Here is a 27,379-nt window from a genome sequence, read left to right as displayed (position 1 = left end):
GTTGGATTTTGGTACTTCCAGATTGGCCAAACATACTCATTTGAAACTTTTTAGGGTCATGTTCATTCTGTGTTTATCTTGGTGATTTGTCAGAACATGGCTGGACTTTGGCAACTCTGTTTACATATACATTTTATATTTTTTCCTACATTTTTTGGAGAGAGTCATTTGTGTTCTAAAAACATTCTGGGAAAGTTGAGAATGAACAGGTCTAGAGCAAACATGTAAAACTTCTAGGTATTGTTTTTGTTCAACTTGCTGACATTTTCAAAACTCTTTCTCTAAAACATTTAGCCCTTGCTGTCTAGATATTCACTAGGTAACATGGTATTAAAGTTGGAACTAGACTGCCTTTTGATATTCTTGCAATGGAAATAAATCTTGTATATTTAAGGGAGAGAAGGATCTGTCCCAGTCTGTGAAGTAATACAGAAAAAAAAAAAAAAAAAAGACTACACCAACCTGAATATGTAAGTTTAAACTTGTCACTTAAAAGTGTTTATTTTACCTTTTAATCTAAATTTGGAAACAGCCAATAACCAGCTTCCTTCATGTTTGCAAGGGAAAACCAACTTACCTTTTTTAAAAACCGAGATTTATAATCTTTTCAACATTTACCAAATCTATACTGAGAGCCTGCTATGTGCCAGATGCTTTGTTAACACCCAGAGACTTAGTGGTGAGCAGAAGAGATGCAGATCCTACTCTGGACTCCTGGAGCTTACAAAAGAGAGTCACACATTTTCTTCATGTTTTTTTCTTTTGCAAAGCAGTTTACACACTAATTTCATATAATTGACTTTTCAATATAATATGTGTATATGTATGTTCTTAATTATATCACATAAATGATGACTGATTCAAGCATGTAGTGATTCAAAATATTATGCTTAGCTTTTATGAAATGTTCTTTATAGAAAAGAAAGCTCTATATTAATTCTCAGTGTTTTTGAATGTTTACACTTTATTGTTGTCAAATAAAGATACAAAAAATTGCTAAATAATGCCGTCTATAAATATTCATGACAAGACAGAATGTATATCCAAACTGTATTTTATTTTATTTTATTTTTTTCCAAACTGTATTTTAAATGCATACACTTTTTAATCAGAGGCAGACTCTAAAATGATAATTAATATAGCTGGCATTTGCATCAGCTAAGGACATCTATAGAAGATGCTTTTATCAAGTTAAGCACAATTATAGCACATGTGGATGCTGGATAATTAAAATAAATTTTGCATAAGAGTTTACTTTAGAAATTGACACGGAAATATTTTCATTTCCATATGCTTTGAGTAATTGTATTTTAATATCTTTTTCTTCTGAGAAGTAGTTACTTCATTTATTTTTTATGAGAATTCAACATATTTAAATTTGTTCTTTTTCCAGATATATTAAGGAGCTAGGAGATACTGTAACTCTGAGCTATATTTATTCCCAGCTGAGCCATATTTAATCATGTTTGGTATTATATTGGTGGACTGGGCTTGGTTTGGGTGTTACATTCGTTAATTTCTGTGTCTCTGTCGACAAGGTCATGAGTGTTACATTTTATGCATGTCTGCTTAGTAGACTATGTAAGGTGCCACCCAGTTCCCTCTTCTGGATTACAGGAATTACTCTCTTAGCTGCTGGGAGTGATGTTGGAAGAAGGCCATCAGCTAGCAGCCCTTTTTGGGGACTGTGTCAAACTCCCTGCCCTGAGCAGCCCACAGCCAATGGCTGAGCACCATGGGTACGAAGGCCCGGGTGGTCTCCGCAGCGCCATCTGGCTCTGGAGCTCCTGTGGGATCAGCCCGAGGCTGTTGGGGGGTTGGGATTGCAGCGCAGGTCAATTTCTCTGCTCCCTACTGCTCACTTCCATAGGTGTTGATGCCAAGAGCATGCCCAAAGGAGCCCTCCATCTCCGAGGGTGCTGCCTGGGAAACTCAAGCTGTGAAATCTGCCCGGAAGTCAATGTCTTGATTGCAACTGCATACTGACAGTAAGTTCTAGCAGCTATTACTACATTGACATTTATTCGGGTCACTGGTTTGACGTCGATAGGCGTGAAGACAGGGCATCTTGATTTTGCTCAAATTTTCTAACTCTCTATAACAATCAGCTTCTTCACTTCATCATGGTTAGCTGATGAATAATAGGGCAAGTAACTCATCAGAAAAATAAAACATATCTATAGTAATCACATTTTTATTTTTTATTTTTTGCAGTACGCAGGGCTCTCACTGTTGTGGCCTCTCCCGTTGCAGAGCACAGGCTCTGGACGCGCAGGCTCAGCCGCAATGGCTCATGGGAACAGCCGCTCTGCGGAATGTGGGATCTTCCTGGACCGGGGCACGAACTCATGTCCCCTGCATCAGCAGGCGGACTCTCATCCACTGTGCCACCAGGGAAGACCCACATTTTTCTTTATTGACAGTTGTTCTTTTGAGCTTCAGATTGAGCAGGCTGCGGTCTGCTTTTAAACAAAGGAAAAGGTGAAACAGACGCGCTGGAACTTCAGTCTGAAACAGCTGTTGCCGAAGCAGAAGAAGCGGAAGATGCTTCTTTTGAATTTTACCTGAGGACATTTACTTCCTCCTCGACACTGCAAAGTACAGGAGGGACTGAGGTAGCTGTAAAACTCCTAACTCCCCTTCCTCAGTTGAATGCACGGGTCACTGTTTGGCATCTATTAGAAAGTAACGCCTCTGTAGCAAAGCAAGGAAGAGTCTGTGAACTATAATTGCTCACTGCAAACATGTTTGATGATTAGCACACTCTCTCAAGCAAGCTGTGAAGAATAGAAACTGCACTTAGGGAATTAACATAGCAATCCCGCTGTTTCCCTAGGCAGTTTTTCCAGGTGCAATGTCTGTTCCTCTCAAACGAAACCTACAGTTTCGGAAAAGAGTGACCCGTGCGCATGGATCAGTGGTAAACCCAGAGAAGTGGGGCTCATCCAGGAGAAACAAGATGAAAAATTCAGCCAGAGGCAGAAATCTGGACGTGCACCAAACAACTTTTCATCAGCGTGTCTGTCCGGGAGGAAACATTTTCCAGTGGCCTCCTTCCTTTCTTCTTTCGAAATGAGCTCCGCTGCAGTGTTCCCAGGCGCTGTCACTGGCGAACTGCTTGTGGCAACAGAGAAACATGGAGAAGTGATGCTGTTTGTTTAAGGTATCTTACATGCCCCGCCCCCTCCAGTCATTGTCTAACCTAATGAAAAGCCAATTCTAGCAAATTTCTCTGCAGTCCACGTGGAGATGTGAGGTTGTGATTTTCCTAATGGTGCAGGACTCGGGGTCAGGTGGACAGGGCAGGGGGAAGAAAGCACTATGATACAGGCTGATCTCTGTTAGGGAAAGGGCAGAATTTTTGGAACTCATTAACTGCTGTCTCTCATTCATTTAATTTGTTACTTATGTGCCTTCCAGCTTCAGCTGTGGAGACCTTGAAGGCACAGCTGGAACAGGCCTGGTGCCAGCAGAGGGCACATCTCTGAGTCCAAAGCCACCTGTCCACCAGAACTGTACAAACTCGGCTTCCAGATGCGGGCCCTCGTCTCAACCTGATGCCCTTTGGCTTAAGCGGATAAACTGCCCCTATCAGGTAGGCACAGTCAGAAGTCAGAGGCAATGAAAACACACAGGGCTCAATGGCACTGCACCAAGCAGTGTTTGCAGGAACAAGAAAACTGGTGAGCCATCTTCTGTTTCTAAATGGGTACTACCCAGAATTCACGTGCGCACATTGTCGCTCCACGCATTTAAATCGAGCGAGCATTACATATGAATGTGTTCAGAGGATGGGCGGAAGGCTGCTTACCAGCATTGATTACATTATTAAATATATTATATAACTATAATAGAGTGGTTTCAAAAGTCTCATGAGAAGGCGGGGATTTAGAAAGATATTTTGCCGTAGCTGTTTCATTTTTAACTACCCGGCTGGGGGAGAGGGGACCTGTTCCGTATTCAGAAGGCAGCAGGGGACCTGAGGGTCACCGCCATCAACATTCCTGAATTACAGCAAACCCACTGCAAGTGTGTGTGGCGAGCATTGCCCTCTGAGGAAGGCGCCACGAAGACCCTCATAAGCCTCAGGGCCCGATTGTACTCTCCTTGGTCTGCATCCTGGACTTTATGGTGTGAACGTAAAAAAGGAGATGGCCTTTGGCCAGATCGCTCCAGGGACCTGCTCAGTTACTGGGAGTCCCTGGTTGTTCCCTAAAGCTAGGAAAAGCAACCCTGGAGGGGAAATTGGTGCCTTTGAGGGAGAAGCCGAGAAGCCAATCAACCAGCTGATGCCCATAAGGCGTGACTAAGCTGAGAAGCCAATCAACCAGCTGATGCCGATAAGGCGTGACTAAGCCGAGAAGCCAATCAGCGAGCTGATGCCGATAAGGCGTGACTAAGCAAATTCCCTGCTTTAGGGGTATATATACGGCTACGCTTTGTTGTTAAGCTTGCCTTGCAACCGTCAGTTGTCTGTGCCCTTCTGATCCCGTACCTTGGTGCGTTCAGTTCCCTACCCCCTCTCGTCGATTGTTGCTGCACTTTGAGGACCCGCCGTGGATGGCGGCAAGTGGCGCCCGAACAGGGACTTGACCAGAGGGACATCTGAATCTCGGTAGGTGAATTCCCGGAGTGAAGAGTGAAAGTGTGGCCACATAGTAAAGTTGATAGTAACTCGGGGCAATAGTCAGAAGTAAAAAAATATGGGACAAAAAGTATCCAAGGAGCGACCTGAGATTACTGATCAAGAGAAGGAGTTGTCCACCAGTGCTTTCCAGGCTTTCACAGCTGGAAATTATGATGTCTGTCTGCAACATCTTGCCTGCCTACAAGATATAAACAAAGACGATTATAAAATAATTTTGAATACGGCAGTAGCTGAGTTTTTCAAAAGTAACCAGACAACAACAGATAGTTTAAGACAGACACTTAACCAGTTGAAGAATCAGGTGCTCTCGGCTGTTGAAGAAATGGGTGGATCAGATGATCTTGAAACCAGTATGTTGTATTACAATCAAGCAGTCATCCTGTATCATGTCCGACAGTATACAGAAGCCATATCCGTTGGTGAAAAACTTTATCAGTTCATAGAACCTTTTGAAGAAAAATTTGCCCAAGCAGTGTGTTTTTTGTTTGTAGACCTGTATATATTAACCTACCAAGCTGAGAAAGCTTTACATCTTCTTGCTGTTCTAGAAAAAATGATTTCACAGGGCAACAATAACAAAAATGGAAAGAATGAGACTGGTAAAGATACTATTTTTGTGTTGAAGTATATGTAGGAGGACAAGGGACTTTACTGGCGGGCCATAGTTTAAAGGTAGTTAAAGCTGTTACAAGTTTGAAGTTTCTCTCCTTTTTTCCTTTTGATTTTCCCCAATCTGATTTTGAATTCTCAAATCTGGTGCACCTTAAATTATAATAATGGTACCATTTTAATTTTTTCAGTTTCTGTTACTAGTAATAGTTTGGTTTTTTATAAGCATTGGGATTTTGGGAAGTTTGCATTGTCTTATTCTTATCAACCGGTTATTACTTGTGTTACACCCTCATATGCCTTGCTAATAGGAGATTTACAGATTGAGTTTACTTCTGGTTCCTTAGGATATAATATAACTTGTCAGAATTGTATTTTTAGTACTTGCATTCTGCCTATGAAAGGAACTTTTTCTGTTATGATGTTAAAACAACCTTCCTATGTAATGCTGCCTGTAAATATTTCTGAACCATGGTATCATAGTACTAGCATGCAAGCTTGGCTAGAATTATCTGAAGCTTTAAAAAGACCTAAACGATTCGTTGGAATATTAATATGTAGCATATTAGCCTTAGCCGCTTTAACAGCCACAGCCTCTACTGCCGGTTTAGCATTAAGTAAAACTGTACAACAAGCACATTATGTTAATCAATTGTCTAAAAATACCAGTATTGCATTGGCATTACAAAGTCATATTGATACTCAACTAAAAACTGAGGTTGATGAGTTAAAAAATGCTCTCATAGGTTTAGGAGACCAAATTATGGCTTTAAAATTGAAAATGCGTTTGATTTGCCGTGCTAAATATACTTGGATTTGTGTGACTCAACACGCTTATAATGAAACTGACTGGGATTGGAACAAAGTAAAAATGCACTTTTTAAGTGTATGGACTGATGGACACATTAGTTTGGACATAGAAAAACTTAATGCGGAAATACAAGCAATTCAAGAAGCTCATCTACAAGAAGACGGGCCCCAACAATTAATTCAAGGACTCTTGGATCAGCTTCAATGGTTAAACCCAATGCATTGGTTTCAAAATGGACTCACAGGATTGATTACCGTGGGGTCATGTGTATTGTTGATGTTAATTGCATTACCTTGTTTATTACGCTTTATTGTTGGCCGTCTCGCTGCTCTTCGTCAGGAGGGGTATGGGTTGAAATTGCATTATCAAGCTTTAAAAAATAAAAGAGGAGGGCTTCCCTGGTGGCGCAGTGGTTGAGAATCCGCCTGCCGATGCAGGAGACACGGGTTCGTGCCCTGGTCCGGGAAGATCCCACATGCCGCGGAGCAACTAAGCCCGTGAGCCATGGCCGCTGGGCCTGCGCGTCCGGAGCCTGTGCTCCGCAACGGGAGAGGCCACAACAGTGAGAGGCCCGCAAAAAAAAAAAAAAATTAAAAAAAAATAAAATAAATAAAAGAGGGGGAAATGTGGCGAGCATTGCCCTCTGAGGACCTCAGGGCCCGATTGTACTCTCCTTGGTATGCATCCTGGACTTTATGGTATGAACGTAAAAAAGGAGATGGCCTTTGGCCAAATCGCTCCAGGGACCTGCTCAGTTACTGGGAGTCCCTGGTTGTTCCCTAAAGCTAGGAAAAGCAACCCTGGAGGGGAAATTGGTGCCTTTGAGGGAGAAGCCGAGAAGCCAGTCAACCAGCTGATGCCCATAAGGCGTGACTAAGCCGAGAAGCCAATCAACCAGCTGATGCCGATAAGGCGTGACTAAGCCGAGAAGCCAATCAGCGAGCTGATGCCGATAAGGCGTGACTAAGCAAAGTCCCTGCTTTAGGGGTATATATATATATATATATACGGCTATGCTTCGTTATTAAACTTGCCTTGCAACCATCAGTTACTCGTGCCCTTCTGATCCCATACCTTGGTGCGTTCAGTTCCCTACCCCCTCTCGTCGATTGTTGCTGCACTTTGAGGACCCGCCGCGGGCTGGCGGCACAAGTGGCAGCTTGTTAATAGGCCATGATGCAGGCTCCAGCCTGAAATAATGGAAAAGAAGCAGGGCTCAAGGAGGAGAGAAAGGAAGAGAAGAGCAGTGATGCTGGTGGAGAATCCAGAAAGGGCTGCGTAGTTTTCTGAATGCTCTGTTGCTCTCCTTCCAGTGCGGGTGTTCCACGGATGCCTTTAAAGTTATTTTATCCTGCTCCTTTGCAGGGTCACTCAATTTGTCATCAGCAAACTGGATGAGCACACCTTCTGCATATTCATTCAAGTGATGCAAATATTGAACAGAAAGGGACCTATTGGTATGTGTCAAGGCATCTTCCTCTGGGGTGACACTGTTCCATTAATCCGTGTTCTTTGACGTGGTTATTAAAATATAAGCCCTACGAATTGCTTTAATTCAACTTGCATTTCTTATGTTACCTATGAGACCAAGATTTGCTGCGTGACTTGCTGAATACACTTTGCCAACTCAGCAGAGTACAGTGTGAAAGCACAGACTTTCAAGCTAGCGCGCCTGGGTTTGCGTCTGGGCTCAACTGTGTGCTATTAGCTATAGGTCCTTGGGCCGGTTATTTAACTTCTCGGTGCCTTCGTTTCCTTACTAGTAAAGATGATAGTGTATCCCTCATAGGGTTTCTGTGTGTACGAATGAGATGTATTAATGTGTATTCTGAGAGCAGTGCTGGGTCTGTAGTCAGTGCTGCCAGGTGTCGGCTGTCATCAGTGTCATCATCATCACCAAACAAATGGTGACCTGTCATAACTTTTTGGTATTGAACCTGCATTGCTCCCCGAGATCACTGGTCATTTCAAGGAACGCACAAAATAAAAGTTTAAAAATCAGTTCTAGAATTTCCCTGCAAATCATCCCTCTTTTACAGCACAAATTATATGAACTAAGAAATGCTCAATGGATATAAAATATGTAGTGAACGTTAGATATTTAAACTATGTGTTGTCCGAGAAGAGGGCATTAATAGGTTTTTCTACCAGTAGCTAAGGTTGTCACAATTGGGGAAAAGCGTACGGTTCTGCCACAGCGCTGTGTGTCCTTAAGTAGGTTACTTCACCTCTCTGAGCCTCAGGTTTTAATTTTTTCTTTCTCTTATGATATAAGAGTGAGAATATAAATTTATTGTATTCGTTTAATTTCAAACCATGTTAGTTTGCTTACTTTGGCTGAATTTCTTTCTTTGGTTGAATAAACGTGTCCTAGGTGCGTTTTATTCACGTTGAATAATGTGAAAGTCTTTGCTGTGACAACAAATAGATATAAAAATCATCTATACATTAAGTGATTAAAAAGTGCCGTAGGAATATAAAGCAGAATAAGGGGCTTACGAGTGATATGGAGCAAGGGGCAGCAGATATGATAGCTTTTCTGACAGTGGATGTTCGCATATTTGAAAATTCTTAGTCATACATAACACTATGAATTTTTGGAGTGGAACTGAAAGGTGAAATCTCTTTTAAAACTGTCCACAGGCACTTGAGTGTCTTCCCCAAGTATCTTCTTCCTAGGGCTCCCATAGCAGAGCTTGTGATGTGCTAGGGGCTGCTCACCTCCAGGGAAGGAGCATGGATGACCAGGTCCTCAAGAAAAGGGCATTTGCCCATGTTTTCATGGCTTCAGTATCCCTTCATGGGATACTGAAAAGAAGATAATGGGAAAAGAAGATAATGATGCTTGTAATTATTTGATCAATGAATTGTTTGCTTTGAAATCATTCAAAATAAACTCACTACTGGAACTACCAGTATTTTCCATGTTGACACTTTCATTCTCACCTTGAAACTACTTAGCTGAAGTATCAGCAATGGACTGGGTTACTTACTTTCTTTTTACCCTTCAGAACTTTCTTCAGGGAAGTTGGAAATGCCCTTGGGCCTTTTCATGTGTTGTAGCTTAGAAAGAGCCCCGGGTGACCAGAGACTGTGCCAACCAAAAGTGATTTCTGGGCTATTGGAAACACTTCATTAAAAACTCCGGGAAACTTGACACCTTAAGTGCTGCAGATGTGATCTTAACATAGGGCTGCTGCTCACCTGGCAAAGCCCTGTGCAGCACAACTGTATTTGTTCCTCAAGAAATGGCAGCAAGGCGCTGAAATGATTCATAGGCTGAGCTTTGGTCAGAACTTGTAGGATTCCAAATTGTCCAGGACTGGTACAAAAGACCCCTTGCTGACCGGCCCTCCCAGCATTCTTGGGGCCATTTCATCTGTTTTGCCCGTCCTTATTCTTTTACAATTGAAGAGCTCTCAATGTATAAGTAAAAAGTGGAAGTTGGACAGGGAGATTGGACCTGAACTTAGGTCTGTTTTCTTTATTTGCTTTCTCAAATGGGCTTGTCTGAATTTCAAACCATGTTAGTTTGCTTACTTTGGCTGAATTTCTTTCTTTGGTTGATTAATCCTTGATATTAGATCACAGTTTGTACAAATGTCATTTTCAATGATTTCCAAAGAGATCTTTCAGGGTATATTCCTAGCTTTCAGGGAACATTCTGGGTTTCCCCTCCAAATTTATAAGGCTTGTCAATATTACCCAGGACTTGGAGGTCTGAACAGGCCTCCCATGTAGTACGTTCTCCTGGTTCTACCCTTTGAATGTGCTCTATGGAATAGACCCCGGGTTTTTAGATTCGACAGGGACACTAAACTATGTTTTGGCTTAGTATTTCTTATGCGTGTAGTTGGACAGATAAAATAATTGCTGCCGGAGAGCTTCCCTGGTGGCGCAGTGGTTGAGAGTCCGCCCGCCGATGCAGGGGACGCGGGTTCGTGCCCCGGTCCGGGAAGATCCCACATGCCACGGCACGGAACGGCTGGGCCCGTGAGCCATGGCCGCTGAGCCTGCACGTCCGGAGCCTGTGCTCCGCAACGGGAGAGGCCGCGACAGTGAGAGGCCCGCGTACCGCAAAAAAACAAAAAACACTGCTGCCGACTTTATAAAGTTTAAAGTTCTCTTATGTAGAGGAAATGTTTTAAAATACTTCAATTTGCACAGCACTTGAGTAAGTCATCACCACCTCTAGACCACCTACTCAGGTTCAGTGCTGTTTTTGAAAGTGCTTTCTCTTTGGATTTTCAAAAATGCAAGTGGGAAGAGGCAGAGTAAATAGTCATCATCTGTTCTCTTCCAGGATGAGATTACACGATAGTTGCTTAGGTGATGTCCTACGCAGACTATGTGCGTTCGTGTGTAAACATGGATTTAAAAAATCTCCGTAGATATACCCTGCGTCGGAGAGGTCGAATATTCGTGGTCTTGGTTTCTCCCAAAAGCGTACTGGCAAACTTGTGGGTGATAGGAATGTAAACAGTGAAACAGACCTCCTGCCAGTGGTGATGAGAAAAAAAAAGAATGGATGCCTGGCACCCAAGGTACTGAAAGGCAAAACTAAGTGGAAAATGCCGCAGTAGGCACATGTGTCTGCCAGTGCATCGTGTGACTCTGCTTCTCTTTCTGTGAGTTTCCTATTAACATCTTCAAATAGTTATAACTTACCTCCTCCCTTTTCAGAACTGTCAGTTGATTCTATTCAATACTGAGTCATTTGGTGCTAAGTACCCGGGTCCTCTGTTGGTGCTCTGGGAGAGATAGGATGTTCTGATTTGGGTCTCAGCAATGCCTCTGTGGCTAGTCCGTCCTTACCCAGGTACTGGTGATGTTGAGAGATAGAGAAACAGGGGACAGAGTTTGCAGAAGATTTCCTTTCTCTTCTTTTCCTGGAGTGGCTACAACGAAGATACGATAAACCAGCAACTCCTGTGCAAGGCATTCCCAGCTTCTCCAGAGGTGGAAAAGTGCTTCTAAAAGTCAACGACAGAGGGAGAGCCAATGCCTATATCTGCTCCTGGTTAAACTTCCCTTAATTTCAACTCCAGCAGCCTCTATACTCTGTCCCTTGTTTGCACTCAGTAAGAAAGCTTCTCTCTTACAAATGTTTAACCTGCAAACTTTACAGGTATGAAAAACCCTACAGAGCCCAGCAAAAAAACCTCACCTCTTTGAGGGCCCAACACCCAGTGGCGTCAGGGGCTGCTTGTTTGAGGTTACTTTGAAAGTTCAAGCAAATAGATTGAGAAACAGCTTTTTGAAACCTAACAGATTCTTAAATAGATGGTAACTAGATTATAAGGAAAATCCCCAAGTAGCTATCTTTATTTATTTTTATTTTTATTTTTTAAAACATCTTTATTGGAGTATAACTGTTTTACAATAGTGTGTTAGCTTTTCCTTTACAACAAAGTGAATCAGTTATACATATACATATGTTCCCATATCTCTTTCCTCCTGCATCACCCTCCCTCCCACCCTCCCTATCCCACCCCTCTCGGTGGTCACAAAGCACAGAGATGAACTCCCTGTGCTATGCGGCAGCTTCCCACTAGCTATCTAATTTACATTTGGTAGTGTGTATATGTCCCTGCCACTCTCTCACATCGTCACCACTTACCCTTCCCCCTCCCCGTATCCTCAAGTCCATGCTCTAGAAGGTCTGTGTTTTATTCCCATCCTACCACTAATCTCTTCATGACATTTTTTTTCTTAGATTCCATATATATGTGTTAGCATACGGTATTCGTTTTTCTCCTTCTGACTTACTTCACTCTGTATGACAGACTCCAGGTCCATCCACCTCATTATAAATAACTCAGTTCCATTTCTTTTTATGGCTGAGTAATATTCCATTGTATATATGTGCCACTTCTTCTTTATCCATTCATCTGTTGATGGACACTTAGGTTGCTTCCATGTCCTGGCTATCGTAAATAGAGCTGCAATAAACATTTTGGTACATGACTCTTTTTGAATTATGGTTTTCTCAGGGTATATGCCCAGTAGTGGGATTGCTGGGTCGTATGGTAGTTCTATTTGTAGTTTTTTAAGGAACCTCCATACTGTTCTCCATAGTGGCTGTGTCAATTTACATTACCACCAGCAGTGCAAGAGGGTTCCCTTTTCTCCACACCCTCTCCAGCATTTATTGTTTCTAGAGTTTTTGATGATGGCCAATCTGACCGGTGTGAGGTGATATCTCATTGTAGTTTTGATTTGCATTTCTCTAATGATTAATGATGTTGAGCATTCTTTCATGTGTTTGTTGGCTATCTGTATATCTTCTTTGGAGAAATGTCTATTTAGTTCTTCTGCCCATTTTTGGATTGGGTTGTTTGTTTTTTTGTTATTGAGCTGCCTGAGTTGCTTATAAATTTTGGATATTAATCCTTTGTCAGTTGCTTCATTTGCAAATATTTTCTCCCATTCTGAGGGTTGTCTTTTGGTCTTGTTTATGGTATCCTTTGCTGTACAAAAGCTTTTAAGTTTCATTAGATCCCATTTGTTTATTTTTGTTTTTATTTCCATTTCTCTAGGAGATGGGTCAAAAAGGATCTTGGTGTGGTTTATGTCGTAGAGTGTTCTGCTTATGTTTTCCTCTAAGAGTTTGATAGTGTCTGGCCTTACATTTAGGTCTTTAACCCATTTTGAGTTTATTTTTGTGTGTGGTGTTAGGGAGTGTTCTAATTTCATACTTATACAGGTAGCTGTCCAGTTTTCCCAGCACCACTTATTGAAGAGGCTGTCTTTTCTCCACTGTATATCCTTCCCTCCTTTATCAAAGATAAGGTGACCATATGTGTGTGGGTTTATCTCTGGGCTTTCTATCCTGTTCCCTGGGTCTACATTTCTGTTTTTGTGCCAGTACCATACTGTCTTGATTACTGTGGCCTTGTAATAGAGTCTGAAGTCAGGGAGCCTGATTCCTCCAGCTCCATTTTTCGTTCTCAAGATTGCTTTGGCGATTCGGGGTCTTTTGTGTTTCCATACAAATTGTGAAATTTTTTGTTCTAGTTCTGTAAAAAATGCCAGTGGTAATTTGATAGGGATAGCATTGAATCTGTAGATTGCTTTGGGTAGTAGAGTCATTTTCACAATGTTGATTCTTCCAATCCAAGAACATGGTCTATTTTTCCACCTATTTATATCATCTTTAATTTCTTTCATCAGTGTCTTATAGTTCTCTGCATACAAGTCTTTTGTCTCCTTAGGTAGGTTTATTCCTAGATATTTTATTCTTTTTGTTGCAATGGTAAATGGGAGTGTTTTCTTAATTTTTCTTTCAGATTTTGCATCATTAGTATATAGGAATGCAAGAGTATTCTGTGCATTAATTTTGTATCCTGCTACTTTACCAAATTCATTGATTAGCTCTAGTAGTTTTCTACTGGCATCTTTAGGATTCTCTATGTATAGTATCATGTCATCTGCAAACAGTGACAGCTTTACTTCTTCTTTTCCAATTTGTATTCCTTTTATTTCTTTTTCTTCTCTGATTGCTGTGGCTAGGTATTCCAAAACTATGTTGAATAACAGTGGTGAGAGTGGACATCCTTGTCTTGTTCCTGATCTTAGAGGAAATGCTTTCAGTTTTTCACCATTGAGAACGATGCTGGCTGTGGGTTTGTCATATATGGCCTTTATTATGTTGAGGAAAGTTCCCTGTATGCCTACTTTCTGCAGGGTGTTGAATTTTGTCAAAAGCTTTCTCTGCATCTCTTGAGATGATCATATGGTTTTTCTCCTTCAGTTTGTTGTTATGGTGTATCACGTTGATTGATTTGCGTATATTGAAGAATTCTTGCATTCCTGGAATAAACCCCACTTGATCATGGTGTATGATCCTTTTAATGTGCTGTTGGATTATGTTTGCTAGTATTTTGTTGAGGATTTTTGCATCTATGTTCATCAGTGATATTGGCCTGCAGTTTTCTTTCTTTGTGACATCTTTGTCTGCTTTTGGTTTCAGGCTAATGGTGGCCTTGTAGAATGAGTTTGGGAGTGTTCCTCCCTCTGCTATATTTTGGAAGAGTTTGAGAAGGATAGGTGTTAGCTCTTCTGTAAGTGTTTGATAGAATTCGCCTGTGAAGGCATCTGGTCCTGGACTTTTGTTTGTTGGAAGATTTTTAATCACAGTTTCAATTTCAGTGCTTGTGATAAGTCTGTTCATATTTTCTATTTCTTTCTGGTTCAGTCTTGGCATGTTGTGCATTTCTAAGAATTTGTCCATTTCTTCAAGGTTGTCCATTTTATTGGCATACAGTTGCTTGTAGTAATCTCTAATAATCTTTTGTATTTCTGCAGTGTCAGTTGTTACATCTCCTTTTTCATTTCTAATTCTATTGATTTGAGTCTTCTCCCTTTTTTTCTTGATGAGTCTGGCTAATGGTTTATCAATTTTATTTATCTTCTCAAAGAACTAGCTTTTACTTTTATTGATCTTTGCTATTGTTTCCTTCATTTCTTTTTCATTTATTTCTGATCTGATCTTTATGATTTCTTTCCTTCTGCTAAATTTGGGGTTTTTTTGTTCTTTCTCTAATTGCTTTAAGTGCAAAGTTAGGTTGTTTATTTGAGATGGTTCCTGTTTCTTAAGGTATGATTGTATTGCTATAAACTTCCCTCTTAGAACTGCTTTTGCTGTATCCCATAGGTTTTGCGTCGTCCTGTCTCCATTGTCATTTGTTTCTAAGTACTTTTTGATTTCCTCTTTGATTTCTTCAGTGATCACTTCGTTATTAAGTAGTGTATTGTTTAGCCTCCATGTGTTTGTATTTTTTACAGCTCTTTTCCTGTAATTGATATCTAGTCTTGTAGTGTTGTGGTCAGAAAAGATACTTCTGATACGATTTCAATTATCTTAAATTTGCCAAGGCTAGATTTGTGACCCAATATATGATCGATCCTGGAGAATATTCCATGAGCACTTGAGAAAAATGTGTATTCTGTTGTTTTTGGATGGAATGTCCTATAAATATCAATTAAGTCCATCTTGTGTAATGTATCATTTAAAGCTTGTGTTTCCTTATTTATTTTCATTGTGGATGATCTGTCCATTGCTGACAGTGGGGTGTTAAAGTCCCCTACTATGATTGTGTTACTGTTGATTTCCCCTTTTAAGGCTGTTAGTATTTGCCTTATGTATTGAGGTGCTCCTATGTTGGGTGCATAAATATTTACAATTGTTATATCTTCTTCATGGATCGATCCCTTGATCATTATGTAGTGTCCTTCTTTGTCTCTTGTAATAGTTTTGATTTTAAAGTCTATTTTGTCTGATACGAGAATTGCTACTCCAGCTTTCTTCTGATTTCCATTTGCATGGAATATCTTTTTCCATCCCCTTACTTTCAGTCTGTATGTGTCCCTAGGTCTGAAGTGGGTCTCTTGTAGACAGCATATATATGGGTCCTGTTTTTGTATCCATTCAGCCAGTCTGTGTCTTTTGGTGGGAGCATTTAATCCATTTACGTTTAAGGTAATTATTGATATGTATGTTCCTATTACCATTTACTTAATTGATTTTGGTTGTTCTTGTAGGTCTTTTCCTTCTCTTGTGTTTCTTGCCTAGAGAAGTTCCTTTAGCATTTGTTGTAGAGCTGGTTTGGTAGTGCTGAACTCTCTCAGTTTTTGCTTGTCTGTAAAGGTTTTCATTTCTCCATCAAATCTGAATGAGATCCTTGCTGGGTAGAGTAATCTTGGTTGTAGGTTTTTTTCCTTCATCACTTTAAATATGTCCTGCCACTCCCTTCTGGCTTGTAGACTTTCTGCTGAAAGATCAGATGTTAATCTTATGGGGATTCCCTTGTGTGTTATTTGTTGTTTTTCCCTTGCTGCTTTTAATATGTTTTCTTTGTATTTAATTTTTGACAGTTTGATTATTATGTGTCTTGGCGTGTTTATCCTTGGGTTTATCCTGTATGGGACTCTCTGTGCTTCCTGGACTTGATTGACTATTTCCTTTCCTATATTAGGGAAGTTTTCAACTATAATCTCTTCAAATATTTTCTCAGTCCCTTTCTTTTTCTCTTCTTCTTCTGGGACCCCTATAATTCGAATGTTGGTGCGTTTAATGTTGTCCCAGAGGTCTCTGAGACTGTCCTCAGTTCTTTTCATTCTTTTTTCTTTCTTCTGCTCTGCAGTCGTTATTTCCACTATTTTATATTCCAGGTCACTTATCCGTCCTTCTGCCTCAGTTATTCTGCTATTGATCCCATCTAGAGTATTTTTCATTTCATTTATTGTGCTGCTCATCGTTACTTGCTTCCTCTTTATTTCTTCTAGGTCCTTGTTAACTGTTTCTTGCAATTTGTCTATTCTATTTCCAAGATTTTGAATCATCTTTACTATCATTATTCTGAATTCCTTTTCAGGTAGACTGGCTATTACCTCTTCATTTGTTAGGTCTGGTGTGTTTTTATCTTGCTCCTTCATCTGTGTGTTTTTCTGTGTTCTCATTTTGCTTATCTTACTGTGTTTGGAGTCTCCTCTTTGCAGGCTGCAGGTTCGTAGTTCCCGTTGTTTTTGGTTGCTGTCCCCAGTGGCTAAGGTTGGTTCAGTGGGTTGAGTAGGTTCCCTGGTTGGGGGGACTAGTGCCTCTGTTCTGGTGGATGAGGCTGGATCTTGTCTTTCTGGTGGGCAGGTCCACGTCTGGTGGTGTGTTTGGGGATGCTGGTAGCCTTATTATGACTTTAGGCAGCCTCTCTGCTAATGGATGGGGTTGTAGACCTGTCTTGCTCTTTGTTGGGCATAGGGTGTCCAGCACTGTTCATTGCTGGTCCTTGAGTGAAGCTGGGTCTTGGTGTTGAGATGGAGATCTCTGGGAGATTTTCGCCATTTGATATTGCGTGGAGCTGGGAGGTCTCTTGTGGACTAGTGTCTTGAGGTTGGTTCTCCCACCTCAGAGACACAGCCCTGGTGCCTGGCTGGGGTGCCAAGAGCCTTTAATCCACACGGCTCGAAATAAAAAGGAGAAAAAATAGAAAGGAAAGAAAAGAAAGGAAGGAAGGAGGGAGGGAGGGAAGGAATGAAGGAAGGAAGGAAGAAATGAAGGAAGGAAGAAAGCAAGAAAGGAAGGAAGGAAGTTGGAAAGGAAGAAAGGGAGGAAGGAAGAGAGGTAGGTAGGAAAGAAGGAAGGAAGGAAGAAAGGAGGGAAGGAGGGAAGAAAGGAAGAAAGAAAGGGAGAAGACAAAATAAAGTAGGATAAAGTATAGTTATTAAAATAAAAAAATAATTATTAAGGAGAAAAATTTCTATTAAAAAAAAAAAAAAAAACAGAAAAACGGGTCAGTCTAACCCTAGGACAAATGATGAAAGCAAAGCTATACAGACAAAATCTTACACAGCAGAACACACATACACACTCACTAAAAGAAAAAAAGGGGGAAATAATAGTATATCTTGCTCCCAAAGTCCACCTCCTCAACTTGGGATGATTCCTTGTCTATTCAGGTTTTCCACAGATGCAGGGCACTTCAAGTTGACTGTGGAGCTTTAATCCGCCGCTTCTGAGGCTGCTGGGAGAGACCTCCCCCTCTCTCTGTTCGCACAGCTCCTGGGGTTCAGCTTTGGACTTGGCCCCGCCTCTACGTGTAGGTCGTCCGAGGGCGTCTGCCCTTCGCTCAGACAGGACGGGGTTAAAGGAGCAGTTGATTCGGGGGCTCCGGCTCACTCAGGCCGGGGGGAGGGAGGGGCACGGAGGCGGGGCGAGTCCGCGACGTCAGAGGCTGACGTGATGCTGCACTGGCCCGAGTCGCGCCGCGAGTTCTCCCGGGGAAGCTGTCCCTGGATCCCGGGACCCCGGCACTGGCGGGCTGCACGGGCTCCCGGGAGGGGCGGTGTGGAGAGTGACCTGTGCTCGCACACAGGCCTCTTGGTGGCGGCAGCAGCAACCTTAGCGTCCCACACCCGTCTCTGTTGTCCATGCCGCCAGCCGCCAGCCGTGGCTCTCGCCCGCCCGTTTCTGGAGCTCCTTCACGCAGTGCTCTTAATCCCCTCTCCTCGCGCACCAGGAGGCAAAGCGGGAAGAAAAGGTCTCTTGCCTCTTCGGCAGCTCCAGACTTCAACCGGAGTCCCTCCGGGCCAGCCGTGGCGCACTAACCCCTTCAGGCTGTTTTCACTCTGCCAACTCCAGACCTTTCCCTGGGATCCGCCCGAGCCTCAGCTCCCAGCCCCGGCCGCCCCGGCGGGTGAGCAGACGAGCCTCTCAGGCAGGTGAGTGCTGGTCGGCACCGCGGGAATCTCTCCACTTTGCCCTCCGCACCCTGTTGCTGCGCTCTCCTCTGCGGCTCCCGCAGTCTCCGCCCGCGAAGGGGCTTCTAGTGTGTGGGAACCTTTCCTCCTTCACGGCTCCCTCCCACAGGTGCGGGTCCCATCCCTATTCTTTGTCTCTGTTTATTCTCTTTTCTCTTGCCCTACCTAGGGACGTGGGGAGTTTCTTGCCTTTGGGGAGGTCTGAGGTCTTCGGCTAGCGTTCGGTGGGTGTTCTATAGGAGAAGTTCCACGTGTAGATGTATTTCTGATGTCTCTGTGAGGAGGAAGGAGATCTCCGCGTCGTGCTCTTCCGCCATCTTTAAGCCGGCTCGAAGCTATCTTTAAATTACTTCGTGTATAGTGTCCAAGAAATTTATGAAAGTTCATATTCCATTTCTCTCTCCCTTCTACCACCCTTCCTTCTCAGATTCCCTCATTTGATTTATTCTCGTAATTGGATAAATGAGCCATTTTCCTGTTCCGTTAGAATGTCTATGAGATGATAAAGAGAAAAGAAAGTTAATCAAATGGAAGAATTTGTGGGGGGATATTAGGTTCAGAAATAAATTATTTCAACATGTGAGGTTTTTATTGGGCTGCCAAGGAAAATCCATGCAGTAGGTCACAAGAATAGAATCAGTAGCTGGTAGGCTTAAATTTCCTGGTTTAGAAAAACTTAAGATGGGTGTTCAGCTATGACGTTTTCTAAGTTGGGTGGTTTGGAGTAGAGTATGTACTTACAAGTATAATTTCAAAAGATAGATTTTTGGCAAACTTGATTAGAAGTGAATTTAACGTTATTAGTCTTTGCGTTAATAAATGAGGTACTATATTTGACAATATTTTGTTTTAATATTTTAAATTATAAATACTGAGCTAGAAGAAAGGAAATTGAATTATAGTAATAATTTTGTCACTAACAGATAATGTAATTGGGGGAAAATTCATTTAAATTATAGGGCCCTCAGTTTACCAAAGATGAAAATTGTAATGTCTACTTAGATACTTTCTAACTTTCCGGATCTAAGATTCAACCCAAGCAAACTGGAGGTATCGCTTCAGGTCTGTCTTCTGAGTTCCAGTCAAATTTGGTTAGAAATAATACCACAATTCTGGATTCTATTTTGTTATTACAAATCTGTGCTATCACTCAAGTAAACTTTTGCCCCTTTAATAAAAGTCTGAGGGCTGTTGGTGCTATGAATAAGGCACATGAACGGCTACAAACTCATAACTTCTCAAGGTTTTCCAGGGAAGATTACATTGATTTCTGTTGTAGGCAAGAAATACTTTCTGCGTGATTTTGAATTATATGATATTTTTGTTCTTGTTTTACATTTCTAAAAATCTAAGTTTGAAAATACAATAGGCTTACAGCACAAATAGTAAAACAAAATTTAAAAACTTCATTAAGTTGGTCATGGTAATCAAGAACAAAAAAAGGAGATAAAACTTCAGCATCCATAAAAAGTTGCAGTTTTTAATCCTTTTGTGAACTATAGACTTAGCAAGTCTGAGAAGAGCCCTGGAAACCCTCTTACTGCAATAGGCATTAGCATGCACACACACTTACATGCAGTCTCAAGAAATTCAAAGGCAAAAGAACTGCTTCAGGGCTTTCTGCGTCCCAATAGGTGGTCTCTCCGTTTTGGTCTTTGCAGTAATCTCTGCAGTAATCTTTGCCATCTGTGCTTGTGGCATTAGAGGGAACTAGGGCAGATAGTGACAACTCTTATTATCCAAATAAGGGAAGAGCATAGTGGCCCAGATGACACAAAATGATGGATGATTCTCAAATCGTTTCTCTTTGATCTTGTAAGGCTTCTTTTAGCTTCTTTTGCTTTGTGTTTATGTTGGGCTTCTCGAGAACACACTAGTTGTTGGTTAGCCATATTTGTGGTGAGTTGCTGGGGCAAAGCCAGCTTGAATTTAAAATATGCTGTGGATGGTCTACAAAGTGTACGCAGTATATGGGGATAATCAGGAGTTTTCAACAGGTTTTTATGTATTAATAAGCATTTACTCCAAGGAGAAATCTGAGCACATTAAAAAGATTTGCAGTAATTTCCACAGAGATAGATAAATTTTACCACAGTGTGTGACAAGACTTCGGAGGGTGGCTACAAATTCCCCTTCCAGATTTTTCACATCTTAATAATGTTCAGTATTTGGAGGTGTATTCTGCCCTGAAATCACATGGGAGAGAACAAAAGAAAACTGTCCCCTCTCTCTTCCCCAACCACCTTTTATTTTTCCCTCCATTTCTCTGTGGTCACTTTCTCTTCTTAACTTTTTTTTTTTTTTTTGGTACGCGGGCCTCTCGCTGCTGTGGCCTCTCCCGTTGCGGAGCACAGGCTCCGGACGCGCAGGCTCAGCGGCCACGGCTCACGGGCCCAGCCGCTCCGCAGCACGTGGGATCCTCCCGGACCGGGGCACGAACCCGCGTCCCCGCATCGGCAGGCAGACTCTCAACCACTGCGCCACCAGGGAAGCCCTCTTCTTAACTTTTGAAGACAGTTTTTGTCTGGGTCTTACTCAATGTGTTGTTCTGGAGGATTTTGGGGGACACCCTAAAAGAAATGCTGAGTGTGATTTTTATTAGGGCCAGAGCTGAGCAAAAATTTTTAATAAATGAAACAACATTCTCTGGTAGGTATTATTAACAGTGTTTTATGAAATGTAAATCAGGACCCTAAGGGGCTGAGCAGATTGTCCCCTGTGCCCCAGGTTGTAAGGGCAGAGCCAGGTCCAACTAACTGCTCGTCTACATTCCCTTTATGTACCTTTACCTTCAACTCTAAGCAGGGGCATACTAGCTGCGCAATTAATATTTAGTGAACGTTGTTTGAAGGATAGAGTTACCTTCAAAACTGAGCTAGCTTCCTGGTGTGGCATCTAGCCAAGCATCCTGCAATTCATCATCCTCTACTCTTGTTACTGGGTCCAAGCTCAGATTTTGCAGCACAACAGGTCAATAAATTGAGAGACCAGTTGCTGGGGCATGGAATAGCAAGTTTATTCAGAAAACCAGCAGACCTAGAAGATGGTGGACTAGTGTCTCAAAGAACCATCTTACTGGAGTTTGAATTGAGGCTTCTTTTATAGTAAAAGGGGAGGTGGTGTCGTTGTTTGTTGCAGACTTCTTAGCATTGGAATCCTTTGTTCCTGGCAGCTGTCCACCCAGGTCAGGCCACGGTGTTCCTGTAAGACTGCAACAAGACAAATATTATTCTCTGTTCTGCAACTTTTTATCTCTGTGTGAATGAAAAGTGTTATACCTTTAAAGGTCGGAGCCTTGAGGATGGGCTATCCTGTATATTTCAGGCTCTGGGCAACATTCTTGTAGCAAAAGCAATAGAATACAAAAGTAACAGATATAATATGGAGTCAGTTTTGTTCTTCCCTATTACACTCTGGACTGGATAATGAGCTTCAGTGATCTTGGAGGTAGAGTGGTAGACTAGAAAACCCCAGCTAGAAACTTCATGTCCTGGAACCTGTAAAACTGAATGACTTCCTCACTAAGGAACAGTCTTTGAAGTTGTAGATACAATGACTTAAGAAGTCCACATATGCCTTTCAGATAATAACATGTCTTTCAATCAGATAATAGAAGATAGTTTTAAAAATACACCAAAGAATAGCTGAGCCATTTATATATCCTGGTATAATACAATCTTAAGAATATTTTGCTAGAAATATCTTGAAGAATTTAGGAAATATTACATGTTGACATTTTAGAAAGACACAAATACTTTTTTCTCACTAATGGTGATTTTTTAATCCTGGAAAACATTCAAGTAATTGCCCCCAGCTTTCATGTGTCAGTGAATATTCAAAACAACATTCTTATGTCTGACATTTAGTTCGGCTTTATAATAGTATCTATGTTAGAAAGTCCTAGAATGATTTCCTGTTATGTTTTGAAGCCGAAAAACTTTCAACAATGCTATAATTTTTAAAATTTGATAAGTTTATTTATCATTGGCCATTTCTGTTATTAGTTCAAATCTTAAATCTCTTTAATTTTTCAATGTTTATGTAAATAATGGCATACACTGAGGAGGTTGCCAGACTTGGGGTCCTTGAACATACTCAATCCTTTATCACATTCTTCTTGCCCTGGTTTTTGATTGTCTGTCTGGATTAAAAGATCAAAAACAAGTGAAAACTACAAGTGAGAGACTTTTCATAATTCTATTGCTGTTGAACTATGTTTCTTTGTTTAAATTCCTGCTCTTTAATTAATGAATTGGGCAAAATCCTTGCCTAAATGCTGAAAGGACTAAAGGTAAGAAATACAATTGAAAACAAAATTCCTGTCTATGGATAATTTTATGTAAGATTCGGGATGGGTACCATAAGTTGAGCTTACTGGCTTCTAAACCAGGAATTAGAGTTAGATCTGTCTAAGTTATGGAAAAAGTTAGATCTGTCTAAGGATCTGGAAAAAGCTTGAAAGCCAGGGATCCATTCATATTCGCTTCAGACTGCAGGGTACTGGCAAATGTTTATGGCTTGCTCTGTTGGCTCTAATCTCCTCTAATTTCCTCTGACTACATCTCCCATGACAGAGAGCCTACTCAGACATTCCAGGCTTTTCTTAAAGGTTGGTAAAACAAGGGGAGCAGGGATAGAGACAGTCACAGGTGTAGCATATGGAAGACATGTGCCATGTTGCTCTGCTATGTTTTGGGGAAAAGGGGTTATGAGGAGAGGCTTATGAACATCTTCCCATATATTATGCATGGGACCCAGTAAGCAAGCTATGTTATGTCCTGATGTCTCTGTTGTTCTGAGCTTAAGGAAAACATGCACAAACACTGTAAGGGAAGGTAGTTCATAGGATGGTGATCTGTCTATGCTGAGTAGGTGGCTAGAAGAGAAGTCAATGAACTATTTTGGGGAAAAGGCCAAACCTGGGATTCAGTCCCTCTCTAGACTATGCAGATGCAAGCTCCTGCTGACACCTGGGTCTCAAGTAACCCTAGGTTACTGACGTTTTTTTACTTTTAAAGCACTTTCTAGGCTATTTAGAGACCTTGGTGATTTGATGATGGTCCTCAATAGTAATGTTCATTGCTTTAATACAATCATTTTTTTGCCTAAAATGACCTCTCCTGAACAAAGGCAGATGCAGGTTTTCTGGACCTCACTGCTTATAATTTTTGGAGCCCCCTTTAAGAAAAATAATATAAAATTACAAATACAAAATAAAGTACAAAAGTGACTAATTCTTTAGAACGAGGAAAGAAAGCATAGTGCATCAGAAAATTTAAAAAGCTAATAATCACCACAAGCATAATAAATTCAGAAAAATAACAAGTATTTGTATTGATAAACTGCCTGACACATTTCTACAATGCTTTTTCCCCCTTTTATTATTATTTATTATTCCCCTATTTATTATTATTATTTATTATTTCCCCATAATCTCTGATTCCTTTTTTTTTTTAAGACAAGTTTTTAGAGCAGTTTTAGGTTTGTAACAAAATTGAGAGAAGTGTGCAGAGGTTTTTCCTATACCCTCTGCCCCCCATACATTCACAGCCTCCTCCATTATCAACATCACTCCTCCTAGTGGTGTTATACATTTTTTACCAAGGATGAACCTCATTGATACATCATAATCACCCAGAGTCCACAATTTAGTTTAGGTTTTAGTCTCAGTATAGTACGTTTCATTGGTTTAGACAAAAGTATAAGGTCATATATCCATAATTCTAATATCCTACGGATTCTTTTCACTGCCCTGAAAATCCTCTGTTCTCCGCCTATCCATCTCTCCCCTCCCATCCCCTGGCAACCGCTGATCATTTCACTATCTCCATAGTTTTGCCTTTTCCAGAAAATCATGCACTTGGAATCAAACCGTATCCAGCCTCAGATTGGCTTCTTTCACTTAGTAATATGCGTTCTAGGTTGCTCCATGTCTTTCCACGTCTTGATGGCTCATTTCTTTTTAGTGCCTAATTGTATTCTATCGTCTGGATGTACCACAGGTTTTTTTTCCACTCACCTCCTGAAGGACATCTTGGTTGCTTCCAATATTTGGCAATTATGAATAAAGCTGCTATCAGTATCTGTGTGTAGGTTTTTGTATGTATATAAGGTTTCAGAATTTTGGAAAATACCAAGGAGCATGATCGTTGGATCGTATGATAAGAGTACATTTAGTTTTTAAAGATTCGATTGCTTCTTTACATGACAATAATTTTCTAATGTCATTTTCTGTGGAGAGGGTAATTCAGTCTTTTCTCTTACATGGCTGAATGAAATTTGGTTTTTGTCATTGAGAGTTACGATGCATAAAACAGGAAATTTCATATGCAGATATACTTCCTGCTTATAGCTGTGTTATAGGTTTGTGTCCTACAGACAGAGGGTCTAATAAATTCTATGTCTCATGGTTGTCATCAAAAAAAAAAGTTCAGTGCGCTTATAATTGTTTGCTCTGCGTCATCAAGTGTATTTCTGTCAGGAAAGAACTTCCATTTAAGGCATACTAAGTACCGTTTCCTCTGTGTACAATGTTACGGGTCTGATGATCAGAAGAGCTTTCTGCAGATGAGCTTTTGGATCTACACATTTCAAGTCTTGTTTCTCCTTACATGATCCATATGTTTCCTGGGTTGTGAATTGTAGGCAGGCTTATGTTCTATAAGCCTGCCCTTTGCGTCAGGATAGAGTGAGTCAGTAGAATGATGGGAGGAGTATTTTTGGAAGCCGTTCCTGTGCTGTGAAGGAGAGTAGGAACAACAGTATACAGAGGAGACTGTGGATCACAGAAATACATACCACTAAGCCCAACAAATGTGACCCCAACTTAATTTCTTCTTAGCTGAACCACAAATACTCATGGACGCTCCAATTTACAAAAAATTATATGACTGTGAACACACCGTTAAGCCCCCTCCCAGTGCCTTGGAAGTGTCTTGTATAAGTGAAGAACCGTGAGGCTTAAGTTTCGTTGGCTTCATGGTAAATTCGCTTTTCTACCATTGGCTTCTACCCTTTTCTCCCAACGATGTGGTCTTAAAGACCTTCATAGTTATGTTGTTTGCACCTGTCTTACAATTGCAGTCACCTTATCTTACACTGTCTTGTCTATAACACTTAAGTGTGTGAATATACATACACACATTCATGTATATTCAGTAACTATATGTATTTACCTCCTTCTCCAGGACTGATCTCAGAGCTCTTTGAACTGTGAAATGCTTATTTTTGCTTCCTATATTAGTCTTTGTGGATAAATCTTTCTGCATCTATATAAACTTCTCTGTCATTGATGGGCAAAGGCATGGACATTTTAAAAGGCATCTTGATACAATTTTCACAATTATCTTCCAAAAAGTTTACTCCTGTGAACATTGCTACCATAGATACGTTGTTTTACCACACTTTACAAAAATGATTGTGGTGACTCAAGTTCCAAAACAATCCCATTGTGTCCATTCCTTTGGGATAATTTTTTTTTTTTACTATATTGAGTTTTGCCATTTAGGATCATGGTATATGTTTTTTCGTTATTCAACTAATCTTTATATGCCTAAGCAAAATGTTACCATTTTCTCTATATATGTTTTACACATTCTTATTAAAATTTTTCTGGGTATTTCATACTTTGTTGCTATTGTAAAGAACATTTTTTTTCTCTTGAATTGTTTACACATTCATTGCTGGTATATACAAAAACTGTTGATTTTTGTGTATTTATTTAATAGTTATTACTTATTTTGACTTAATTACAATAGTTGTTCAGTTAAGATAGATATTTTTTAAGGAAGTGTATTGTTTACTAATGGTTTAGATATCAAGGTTAAGCCAATGTTTTGGGGGTTTATATAAAAATAATCATATTTAATCATATTCTTTAAATCCACTTACATGATAAATTTGATTAAAATATTTTTTTATATTAAATCATAATTATATTTCCAAATAAATCCTTTTTGGTCCTGGTGTTTTATTGGTTTTTTTTTTTTTTGTGTGTGTGTGTGTGTGGTACGCGGGCCTCTCACTGTTGTGGCCTCTCCCATTGCGGGGCACAGGCTGCGGACGCGCAGGCTCAGCGGCCATGGCTCACGGGCCCAGCCGCTCCGCGGCACGTGGGATCCTCCCAGACCAGGGCGCGAACCCGTGTCCCCTGCATCGGCAGGCAGACTCTCAACCACTGTGCCACCAGGGAAGCCCCCTTCCTATATCTTTGATGTATTTATGCATAACTGTAAGGCCATTAAAAAAAATCTTGTTCATGCCTATCAAGGGCAGTGATAGCCCTTTGGTTTGCTCTGGAAGTGTGTCTATGTGAATTCTCCAGGACACTCTTTCCTCGAGAGATCTCCACTTTGTCTTTCTCTCTCTCAGCTATAGTCTGAGGCCTGGATGTTATCATTCAATTTGCTCTAGCCTCAGGTCATGAGAGTGGGGAAGGTGCTATTTCTTCTTGGATTTCGGTCAGTTTCCTGTTTCTCAATCCACTCCATCTAACTGGGGATGTGTTCTCCTCCTGAGTCCTTCAATCTTCTGGTTTGTGTGTGATGCCCTGATGCTTGCAGTAAAGAGACCTCCTTTCGGTTTTTCGTTTTCCTTGTTTCACTTACAAGTGAAACAAGGGACTGTTTCTCCCAACAGTCTTCTGTGTATTTGCCCGCCCTCCCCAGTCAGAATAGGAAAAAAAAAAATAACGTTTCTTGTGGGGTTTAGCCCTGTTATAGTGTTAACTGGGAGCCCAGAGGGGTTTCAGCTTCTGCTTCATCTCTCAACTTTTTGGTTCTTGCAAATAGTTTTTATTGTTTCTTATTTATCTGCTCTTTTGTATTCATTTCTGCAACTTATTGCTGGAGATCTTTCATGCCCTCTCTTTTTTCCTTTCCAGCTGCGAGAGGGCAGATGGCATTCCCTGGCAATGTTCTACTCCATGAGTTCCTTTTGTGGGGATGTTTGCAAAGGTGTTCCCTTGACTTTCTCGCCAGCCGGTCTATTTTTAGGAATATTTTTGAGGACTTAGCTGAATCATCTGCTTTCCCTACCAACTCTTCTGAGAAATGCAG

The 27,379-nt window shown here is 41.0% G+C and overlaps 1 long non-coding RNA gene across 1 annotated transcript; it reads left to right on the top strand.

The window, feature by feature from the left end:
• Positions 1-437: 437 nt before the first annotated feature.
• On the top strand, positions 438-27,379 carry LOC131768177 (uncharacterized). The gene is made up of 5 exons (XR_010836182.1): positions 438-470; positions 1,871-1,988; positions 2,215-3,163; positions 3,421-3,595; positions 27,205-27,379. It is a non-coding gene; the product is annotated as an uncharacterized lncRNA (long non-coding RNA).

This window comes from Kogia breviceps, chromosome 13 (genome assembly GCF_026419965.1).
Source record: "Kogia breviceps isolate mKogBre1 chromosome 13, mKogBre1 haplotype 1, whole genome shotgun sequence".
In the NCBI taxonomy this organism is placed as follows: domain Eukaryota; kingdom Metazoa; phylum Chordata; class Mammalia; order Artiodactyla; family Physeteridae; genus Kogia; species Kogia breviceps.
This window is presented reverse-complemented; position numbering and strand designations above follow the sequence as displayed.